We start from the raw sequence: 10,823 nt of genomic DNA, 5'->3' as shown, positions 1-10,823 counted from the left end.
ACAACAAACGGCTTTTTCCGGTCAATCTTTAAGTCATCAAGGGTGTACTCCCCTTTCTTTTCCGGCACCATAAGATCAATCATGTCATTCTCTTCAGCCCCCCCCCCCCCGGCAACGGAGTTCCTATGATTAACATCCGACCACTTTTTACCTCAAATTTCACTCCTTCTTTCTCAACCCCAGGAAGTGGTACTACATTCCTAGGTGGTTCTCGAAAACCACCACCCCTTTCCTGTACCGAAAACGGCACTCTGCACCGATCTGAGTGGGATCGTTGATTTTCTGTTGTTCCCCATTCCAAGTGTAAGCCTGGAGAGAAGTTTGTTTCCAGCTAGCTTCAGCTTAACTGTTAATAAGAATTACAGAAATGATTACACAACTTGACTGTTAATAAGAATTACAGAGGATATTTGGAAAAAATAAGAACAAAAAAGAGTGAAGAAACGTACGTCTCCCCCAGTAGTCTCCACTTGTTGCTGTGATTTCAGCCACCCGGTTGCTTAGAAACACTTTTAAAGTCTGGAAGCCTTTATCAGCCTTCAACGAAACTAATGAAACAAACATCAAAAATGTTATATCTGTAGAGATTAGGAATACATACGTAGTAGAATCGTTACCTGACGCAATAAACGCATCATGGTGCTTGTTCCAAGAAGCCTTTACAGTCCCGAATCTCGTCTCTTTTTTTATAGTCCCGTTTTCTTGACCATTTGAAAAGTTGGTCCTTCACGTTCGATCTTGCCGACGGCGTAAGCCTAAACACGGCTGATCTGGTTGCCGGAGTAAACTTTCGGAAAAGGTTCAACATTTTGGTGAGAGAAAATGTTTTCAGAACCGGACCGGAGGTCGACCCGGTCGCCTTACGGGGTCAAAGGTCGGACCGGTCCGACCGGTTCAACCGGATTTAAGACCCGGATTACGTCATAAGTTTTTTTACTAATGATTTAAAAAAACATTGGACCTAAGTTATATAAAGTTAAAATCATAAAGCAAACTGAATGATACATTATAGAAAAAAATAAATAATCAGAACAATAAAAAGAGAAAAACTAAAATTGTATTTATTAAACCAATATGGCATCTCAAAAGAATTCATTAAACCAATAAACGTTAAAAGATAAGGAAAAAAAGAGTGAGGTACAGGGAAATGTCATATCACTATCACTGTACCACAACTCTAGAAAATATATAAAATATTACTTTAGTTTTTGTATTAACCCAAAAATCTTTTCCTCTATCTTCTTCCTTTTTATTCTATTCACCTTAAAGTTTACCAGTTCATCGGAGGTCGCCGGAATGATAAGAAGTTGTTCTTTTATGAAGCTCGCCGGAAAGCTCTGACCGGCTCGACCCTATGAGACAACCTGCCGGCCCGACCGCCCGGCCCCCGGCACGACTGCCGAGCTGATGCTGAAATGAACTGATGTGGTGAACCGGTCCAGTATAGGCTCCGGATCCCGGCCGGACCGGTCTGACCAGGCAGCCCGGTCCGGGTTTCAAAACATTGAGAGAAAGACAGATATGGTTTTATGGTGTATAAAAGGAAATAGAGAATACTCTTTTTATATAGAGCAAAAGTGTACGGACAATGCGCATTGATTTGTCTATATTTTAGGTTTTATTGTAATTTCAGTGTAAAACCAAAGGGTATTCTTGTAATATAGTTGTGAAACCAAAAAATTACGTTTATGTGTTCTACTTATTATGCTTTATGTGTTCTTCATTTAAAATGAAAATATTAATGCCCAAAAAGTAATATTACGTATCGATTTCTTCTTTACCAACGGATCATACAAAATTTTTTAAATCTACTTTAATACCATACCCATCACGTATCCGGTAAAACCCAAAGAAACCGGAAATTGAGGAATCCAAAAAATCCTCTTTATTATTGTTTGTTTTGACTTTTTGATTCGAATACTATTCTAGTAGAGAGGTTAGATCTAATACGAAATAGGAAACTCGTGTGAGGGGTACAAAGTCGAGGGTTGTGTTGTAATTACCTAGGTGCTGGATTTTAATCTAACATGTTTTATCTTTGTGCTATATAATTACTAACATAGGTGGCTTCGTTATAACATTTAATAACGCATGTAATTACAATTACAATTACTTGCGTTACAATATACTAACAGTTTGCAAACTCAGGTGACTTTTTTTATTACCTATCCAAAATCCCCCTAGTTAACCCCTTTGAGCCTAAACCTTTTCTTTTCAAAACCCACAAAACAAACACCCTTTACCCACCAAAACCTTTTTCTTTTCAACCCCTTTGTTTTACTAAAAAGCTCTGTTATTTTGTGACATAAAAAAATGAAAGTCTTGCAATAAACAAACAAGTTCCTCAAAGAAACCTTGTTTGAATATGCTTAGTTTGAATAAAAGTCACAAAAACAAAAAGTTTTAAGACGACCGACGCTTTTTACGCTTTTAGCCATTTAACCACCTACCATTAGCCCAAGCCTAACCCTTCCCAAAAGTCCTTTTGATATTTACGAAGGCTTATAGTTAAAAAGGAGGAGGTTTGATCCCTTGCCAAGCATATGGTAGAAGTAAGTTCCATGCCGGTCTCGAATGTTTCACAAAAATACATCTTCGGCCGAGTGTTGAGTGATCTCCCGTGAGGTATGTGAACTTGTATATAAATGGAATTTTAAAGAGGCATGTTATGCCCAAATAAGTAATTTTTCTTATAAAATGTTCTAAATAAATCATGACGAATAGGATTGTAAATAAAATAAAAATAAAACTGAATAAAGATCTTGGATTTCCGACACTCAAGATAAGCCCAAAATTTCTCCTCTACCTCTTCCATTTCGGTGTGTAAGCCACATATTAAAGAGTTTTGCTTGAGAACAAGCAAAGATTCAAGTGTGGGGGTATTTGATGTGTGCAAAATGTAACATATAAATTACATCAAATGAGTCATAAAATTAACACTTTTTTAGTACTAATGTTGGAAAAAACATGTTTTTGTCTTCCTTTTGAATTTACAGGACCAAATGAGCTTAAACGAACAAAAGGAGCAAATAAGAAGCCAAAACCAACATAAATACAAAGAAAAGGAATAAACGTGACATGCATGACCCCTCGGCAGCATCCCCAAAGTAAAAACAAGGAGTCAGAAGACTGACCACGGGGCCGTGCCCAACTGAACACGGGGCGTGGTCAGGGACCTGCACAAAAGACAAACCTGTAGAAGCTTCCACGCCCACCACGGGGGCGTGCCCAGCTCAGCACGGGGCGTGGTCAACACAAAGATACGTAGAATCTTGCCAAATCTTGATAGTACAGATACGAAGTTGACCAAGGGGTCGTGCCCAGGAGACACGGGGCCGTGTGGGGCCCTCTGCTGACACTTGCAATTAATGAAGGAAGAGAAAAGGCTGGCCACAGGGGTGTGCCCGCTGGACACGGGGCCGTGGCCAGAGTTCTGTGCAGGCTATAATAGGGGTGCTTGGTTCACTTCAAAGGCATCCCTTGGCAAACCACTACTCTCCCACTTTGCCACCACTCCACCACCACTACAACACCAACACCCACCACCATCACCCATCATCCATCTTTAGAGTGTGTAGTAGTCTCGGGATCCAAGATTGATTGTAAGGGTTCTTGCCAATCAAAGGCCATGTTTGGTTAAGCCTCTTACATCACTTGGTGAAGACAAGTCTTTATTGTATTACATTTGATTTTTAATCTTTCGGCACTTTTTATTTGGGTTTGTATTAATGACTTTAATAACTAGTTTCATATGTTGAAGGTGAATTTTTCTTATCATTTTTCCATGGTGTCTTGAAGTTACTTTACTGTCTATATAAAGTAAAAGATTGCATCATTCATGTCTTTACGGTCTATATAAAGGCATGTTGACTACCTGGTCGGGGGTTAGGGGAATGGTTTGGTAAGGATCTTGCCTTGTTCAGTGTATAGATCTTACAAGGACCTGGTTCAAGCTTACTAGGACCTCCTTCAATACCCACTGGTATTGGATGGTGGGGGTGCGGATAGCTTGAACCCCTCGTATGTAAACTACTATTAATACATTAAACCGGCTTCTTGGGATTGTATCCTTGTTGACTCAAACCACTTAGCCGAGGGCAACGTCACCTTCAAAATAGGGGCCTACCACTTTTCGCATTAATAACTAACTTAATTGTCTTTCAATATTCCGACCCTTTGGGATTGTATCCCTGTTGATTCAAACCACTGGGTTAAGGGTAACGTCACCTTCAAAAGAGGGGCCTACTATCTATAACTAAGATAATCTCTTAAAAAGTCCGAAAGTGCGAAAATCATCAAAGGATACATTAAAGGCGAGTCGGATCCAAGTGATTCTATCTTGTCGATCTGTTTTTATTTTACTTTTTATTTGCATTTTAATTTTTATTTTTATGTTTCAAAACTTTTCTCAAAAATTTTAGATTGATTAGACGTTGAGGATAAACCGGTACTAAAAGTTCTTGTGTCCTTGAACGATCTCGGTATCTTACCAACGCTATACTACGCTCACAATGGGTACACTTGCCCAAGTGTGTGTTTAGTGTTAGTAGAATATCGTGTTATATAAACTTAAAACTTGACTAATGTGTAAAATGGGCTTAAAATATCAATAAAAACATATCACGCTTTGCACACACCAGAAGTCCATCAACAAGTACATTCGCTGCCTACCCGATTCTTTCATGAACCTCGTGGAAGCTGGTTGTCCAGCAACTATCGAGGAAACCTTCTGTTTAACTGCCCGCCTTAACAGTAACCACGTCATGCGAAGGAATACCGCAAAAGCTTCATTGAAAAACGCACACCAAGCCATCGCTAAAACCACCACCGAAACACCCGCTACCACCAAGAAAAACCGAGGCAAGAAGCAGAAGGCTTCAAGCCAAAGCCAAAACTGTGCGGTCATCACTCCGCCGAACCCTTAACCTTTACAATCTATGCCTGCTGCACCCAATGCCGAACCTCCACGCAAGGGTTACACTGGGACTCAACCCAACTGTGGCCAGTGCCAGTACCATCATCCTGCCAACGTCCCGTGCCGCAAGTGTGCCAATTGTAATCGATATGGGCACGTTTCTCAACACTGCCATAAACCACCTATGGCCAACCAGAACCAAGCTGTTGTAGCCCAAAACCCTGCTCCAAACCAAGCTCAAGTTGCTCCTGTGCGAGCATGCTTCAAATGTGAGGATATTAACCATCTTGCAAACGTCTGTCCCCAGTGAAACTAGCCTCGGCAGGCTCCTAGGAAATGGAATGAGAAGTTAACACATGTGTTAGTCAAGGAGAGTCCTAGGACAAGCCCCAGTCGGTTCAACAGTTTTGTTAAGACTTAAACAGGCTCCTAGGAAATGGAATGAGAAGTTAACACATGTGTTAGTCAATATGGGGTTTGTCCAAAGTGTATGTGATCATTCGATGTATATCTTATAAAAAAATTATGTGTTTATTGTTTTGTTGGTTTATGTAGATGATATAATTGTTAATGGCAATTCTCAGTCTGAAATTGTTAATGTGAAAAAAATTCTAAGTGATAATTTTCAGATTAAAGATTTAGGAATTTTGATATTTTCATGAAATTGAAGTCTTATATTCTGATGTTGGTATGTGTTTGACTCAACAGAAGTATTGCCTTGAAATTGAAGTCTTATATCCAACTTAGTGAGTTTGGATATCTAGGAGTTAAACCTGTTAACACTCCCATTGAACAAAGTCATGTGTTGGTCAATAAGTTAGGTCAGAGTCAAGAAGTTGTTAAAGATGTTACTAATTTTCAAATATTAATTGGAAAACTCATTTACTTGTCCATAACTCAACCAGATATAAGTTATGTTGTGCAATTTTTAAGTCAATTTATGCATGCTCCTAATTCTAGTCATTTGCAAATTGCTTTAAGGCTACTTAAGCACTTAAAGTTATCACCAGGGAAAGGAGTTATGTTTAAAAATGGAAATGGATATGGCCTAAGAGGGTGTGTTGATTCTGACTGGGCCAAGTGTTTGGCGACGAGAAGGTCTATAACTGGGTTTGGTATTTTTCTAGGAAAACTCATTAGTTTCCTGGAAAAGCAAGAAAAAAAGTGTTGTTTCTAGGTCTACGGCAGAAGCCGAGGACAGAGCTATGTGCCCTGCTACATGTGAAGTGATGTGGATATTAAACACTTTAAAAGAGCTGAAAGTTGAATATAAGTTACCTGTTAAATTGTTCTGTGATAGCCAATCTGCTATCTCTATTCACTTAATCCAGTCTTCCATGAGAGGTCTAGGCACTTTGAAATTGATCTGCATTTTTTGCGTGAAAAGATAGTTAATGGAGTTGTATCTCCAGAAAAAATTGCCACTGAGAATCAGTTGGCAGATTTGTTTACAAAAGGATTGAATAATGCTCAACATGAGCAGTTGTGTGATAAACTGGGTCTAGTCGATATGTTTGGTGTATGAATTATGAGGGATGTTGAAATTATTATGATAGTAATTCATACATCAAGCAATGTATATTGGATTTATTGTAACAGATTATATAAAGTTGTTGGACTTATGGTTGTTGTTATGTAACAAGGGTGTTAAGTGTGCAGTTACTATTGCATGAGGGGTTAAGATGAAACTGATGGAAGATGCAAGGGTTGGATTGGAACTTTATGAGGGCTGGAGTGTAACTTTTGTAGGTGGTGATATATAAAGAAGAGAGAGAACAAATGAATTCAGTTGGCTGCATTTTTCCTTTTCGTATTGTTCTTTCCTTTTTCTCTGTATTCTTCTGGTCTCATTCATCTTGTAGGAGTTATTGTTGATCTGAGATCTTGTGATCTCTGCAGTTTGATACTTGTAACGTTGTAGATCGTTCAACAGATTGTGTTGATCTATTGAAGGTTTTCTTTGTATTTCATAGATCTCATTATTATGAGATCTAGGGTTCGGTTGGGTGATTTTGGGGTTGGTTAACTAATAAAGTTTTACATCACCGTTTTTCCGATACGTTCGTTGTTCTTCTATCATTCTATATTTTTGTACAAGATTCATTATAAACAATTTCAAAGCTTTGAAAATTGTGCCATGTAGCTGGTTTTTAACACTTGAATTGACTGAACACTGCAAGCTTTGAAAAGTAAATTAAACATTTTATATAAAGTACTCTTTTTTTTCCTTGTTCAGTTGTCCTTTGTTTATCTTCTTCCATATGCACAAAATGTTGCAACCAACACCACTGTTCGGCGTTCGCCCCCACGCCACCGTCCACCGGAAAAGTTATGATATTTTCATTTCTACTTTTCTGTCTACTATTCAAAACTCTAAAAAACGACCAAGTCAAAAGTTTAATACCGGAAAGTTCTATCCACCGGAGTGTTGGCCGGAGGAACTTTAATACTCGTAGGAACACCGGTTCGATCGTTATATACACCGGATATCCGGTTCAACCACCGGATACCAATCCGGCCAGCTGGTTACTTCACAAACCGATCGAATAGGCATGACCGGACCGCCGGCACCACCGATCTCCTGTTGAACCGGTAGGACCGGCTGGTCCGGTCCGGGTTTAAAACATTAAACTTGAGTTACTCGTTTCCGCTCATTTGGACCTCTCCAATATCGGGTTCGAAGAAATTTAAAGATTCAAGTAACCGTTCTCAACAACCTCTAACCCTAACCCTCCAAAATTCGGTATAAAGAAATTTAAACTTCAATGGATAACTGTTCTCACCAAACAAACAAACTAACTAACACTGTAAAACCTCTCTACAAATTCAAACTCTCACTTTACACATTCCCTCTCTCAAAACTCTCTCACTTTTCTTCTTTCTTTCTGACAAAAACTCCATTAACTGTCTGGAAAATGGCTAAAGATCAAACTAGAGATGTATCAATACCTACTGGATATGTCGAAGTCCCTTTCGTCTCTGAGGGAAAGGGCCCGGCATGGAAACATTGCTGAATGTTCAGAAAAGATGATATTGTTCTCTTGGAGTGTGTCTATTGCGGAAAAACTTATAAAGGCGGTGCAGTTAGCAAGATCAAAGAACACCTGGCTGGTGTCAAAGGCAATGTTTCTATATGTACGAAAGTGGAACCTACTGTTCAAGTTTTGATTAAAAATAGTATTAAAAGAAGAAAAAGGGATGAAAGTACCAGCCAAATCAATGTTGTGGTTGATATGAACAACCAACTTATAACTTGGTATATGTGATCAAATCACCTATAAAAGTATATGTTTGAAATTTCTCATCTTAATGACTTATGCTAGAAAACCCACTTGTATGAATGAATAATAATGAAGGGTTAAATTTGTAGTGTAGCAATGTTCGTGATATTGTAATGTAAAGTTGTATGAAATGAATTCTTGAAATTTAGATAGCTAAGAGAATGAAAGATTAGTGTGAAATTATTAATTTTGATGAACTATGATATGGACTAGTAGGATTATGCTTGAACACTTATACATGATGCATTGTTAGTAGTACACACGCCAAGTGTTCGACAAAATTCCTCAATAAGAAATTCTGCATTTTTGACTTGAACTACATGTATAATAGTCATGTTTAAGTATGTAGATAACGCTCGTATTGAGTCATGATGCTTTATCCCAAAAATACCATTGAGAAGTAAGTATGGAATGTGAAGATCTTAATGTAAATGTTTATAGGTATACGGATAAAAGAAGAAAGTTCAAGTCACACGAAGCAAGAAGGAAATCAAGACCAAGATACGTCACTTGTACATTTTGATTTGTAGTAAAGGTGCTTTATGTCTTAAAATTGTAGAGTTATTTGCTTATTGTATCAAGGTGAATAAGTTAAGTTATTATGTTGTCAAAATGACCCGAACGGGTCAATTCATTAGAAACATAGGTTAGATGTAAGTTGTGATGATGACTTGTTGTAAACGGGTCAAACAATCGATATGTGAATTCTAAGAATGAGTTTACTAACACCCGTCTTGAACGGGTCAAATAACTAGAACGAATCATGATAAGGGTGTTATGTTGCAAACCCGTTGTAAACGGGTGAGGATAGGATGAGCCTTATGAGGAAGAATGGATAAAGAGACTCATTCCGAATGAGTCATATGAGAAAGAATGGAGTAACCAGGTTGGTTATAAAAACAAGAAGGTCAAAATCAAGAAAGAATTAGTCAAGTATTGTACAAATTTAAAATGGCGAATGTTAATTCATCATGTTCATTGATAGTTAGTTGAATTATGTATGATATGCTAATGTTGTTTTCGTTGTATTGATTATGGGTAAAACTCAACTTTAGGTGGTTATGCTTCGCTCGGATCGAACCCACTTCGAACGTCTTCCATGTGCTTCCGCAACTTTTGAAACGTTGTTAATGGGTCAAAATACTTTTGTTAAAATAGGTTATGTTTGGTAGTTAAACTTTAAACTTGAAGTGCTAAGTCTTTTGTAAACTCTAGATTGTGGTGAATGTTTAGAATGATATAGTTTTTGTAAGGGCGATTATGCTTTTGCTCAAATGATATGCAAAAAGTTAAAATTTGGGTCATGCTTTTGCCGTTAAAATATTGATTTTTGACATTATGAAAAGTTGGGCGTTACACCGTTGGCCGGAAACAATCTCAACTTTAAAAATTCCCACTAGCGGTCTCATCTTTTCCAATATTGGCCTTCAATGGACCCTGACTAACAGAATCCTAACGTCACATATTAAAATCCATTATTCTTTTTTTTAAATATAACTAGCGATTAAATATAGCCATAAAAACAGCTGGATTTTAGGTTTTGTTAAATATACATGTAAAATAGTGTATATACTAGAGTATTTTGATATAATATACATATAATTTTTTTTCTGGTGTATCGCTATTTATGAAATAGCGCCCGCTATTTTTCACTATGTAGTATATAGGTACCTTATCGCTATTCGTCAGTTGAAGGCGCCTGGCGCATTGCAGCGTAGGGTGAGCCTGGATCTAGGTGCAAGGTGCTAAAAAAATGAGGAATGAGAGAAGCAAGGCACATGTAAAAAACATACCAAATTAGGAGTGTAAGACATGTTTTAGGTTTGTTTAGGATAGTTCAGTTGGTTCCCGACCATTTTTGGATGTATCAAACCAGTTTGTGCGAGATATACATGATATGGCTCGAATCTCGCCTAGGTGCACGCCTGGGCGCCTTTGACAAATGTGGGTTCGAGTCAAAATGCCTTTCTGAATCGTTTAGCACATGTTATATTTAGCTATTCTTTTTTCAATTTACCTGTTTTAACATGTTATCAAACAAATACAATCCAAACTGATGAAACACGGATTAACACCAGGGTTAACAGATGGGGTTATTTCTTCTGTGGGTTTAACCTCTTTCCTTACTCGTGATAATAGCTCGAATCCTGCAAAACAGTAACACCGTTAGCCTCGTTAAGAGGGGGAGATGGGGGTTTTCCCTCTTAACCAGGCTCCGGCATGAGAATAAGTACTGTTCTGAGAGAATAAAACAGTGTGTGTATAGAGTGAGTATAGAGTGTAAAGATCCTTAACCTGAATGATGGAGGTTCCTATTTATAGCCGGAGGGTGAAGAAGGGAGGAGCAGTTGTGCCAGCTGTGGGTACGCGCCAGCTGTCCGACCAGGGGGAATATCCTCTTGGTTTGCTCTGTTACAGCTGGTGTAGTGGTACACGTGGCGCGCTTACATTTGTCCATGCTAGAAACCTTGTACTGGTGTTGTCAGCTCTGCCCCCTGATTTGTCGCAGGCCTATGTGGCGCTCTGCGAGTGGTGACACGTGTTGTCCTTTTTGTCTGGTAGAACATCTTTGGTGCCACCTGCAGATCTTCCAGAAATTTCTAGAATCTTCTGGATTGCTTTGCTGA

At 38.5% G+C, this 10,823-nt stretch overlaps 1 long non-coding RNA gene across 1 annotated transcript; it reads right to left on the bottom strand.

Moving 5' to 3' along the window:
- On the bottom strand, positions 1 to 1,537 carry LOC110904764. The gene is made up of 3 exons (XR_002572761.2): positions 618 to 1,537; positions 450 to 548; positions 1 to 346 (listed from the first exon to the last, which is right to left on the bottom strand). It is a non-coding gene; the product is annotated as an uncharacterized LOC110904764 (long non-coding RNA).
- Between the last annotated feature and the right edge of the window lie 9,286 nt (positions 1,538 to 10,823).

Source organism: Helianthus annuus, chromosome 14, assembly GCF_002127325.2.
Source record: "Helianthus annuus cultivar XRQ/B chromosome 14, HanXRQr2.0-SUNRISE, whole genome shotgun sequence".
NCBI classification, from domain to species: Eukaryota; Viridiplantae; Streptophyta; class Magnoliopsida; order Asterales; family Asteraceae; genus Helianthus; species Helianthus annuus.
The sequence above is the reverse complement of the archived record's forward strand: the minus strand, read 5'-3'. Positions and strand labels throughout refer to the sequence as shown.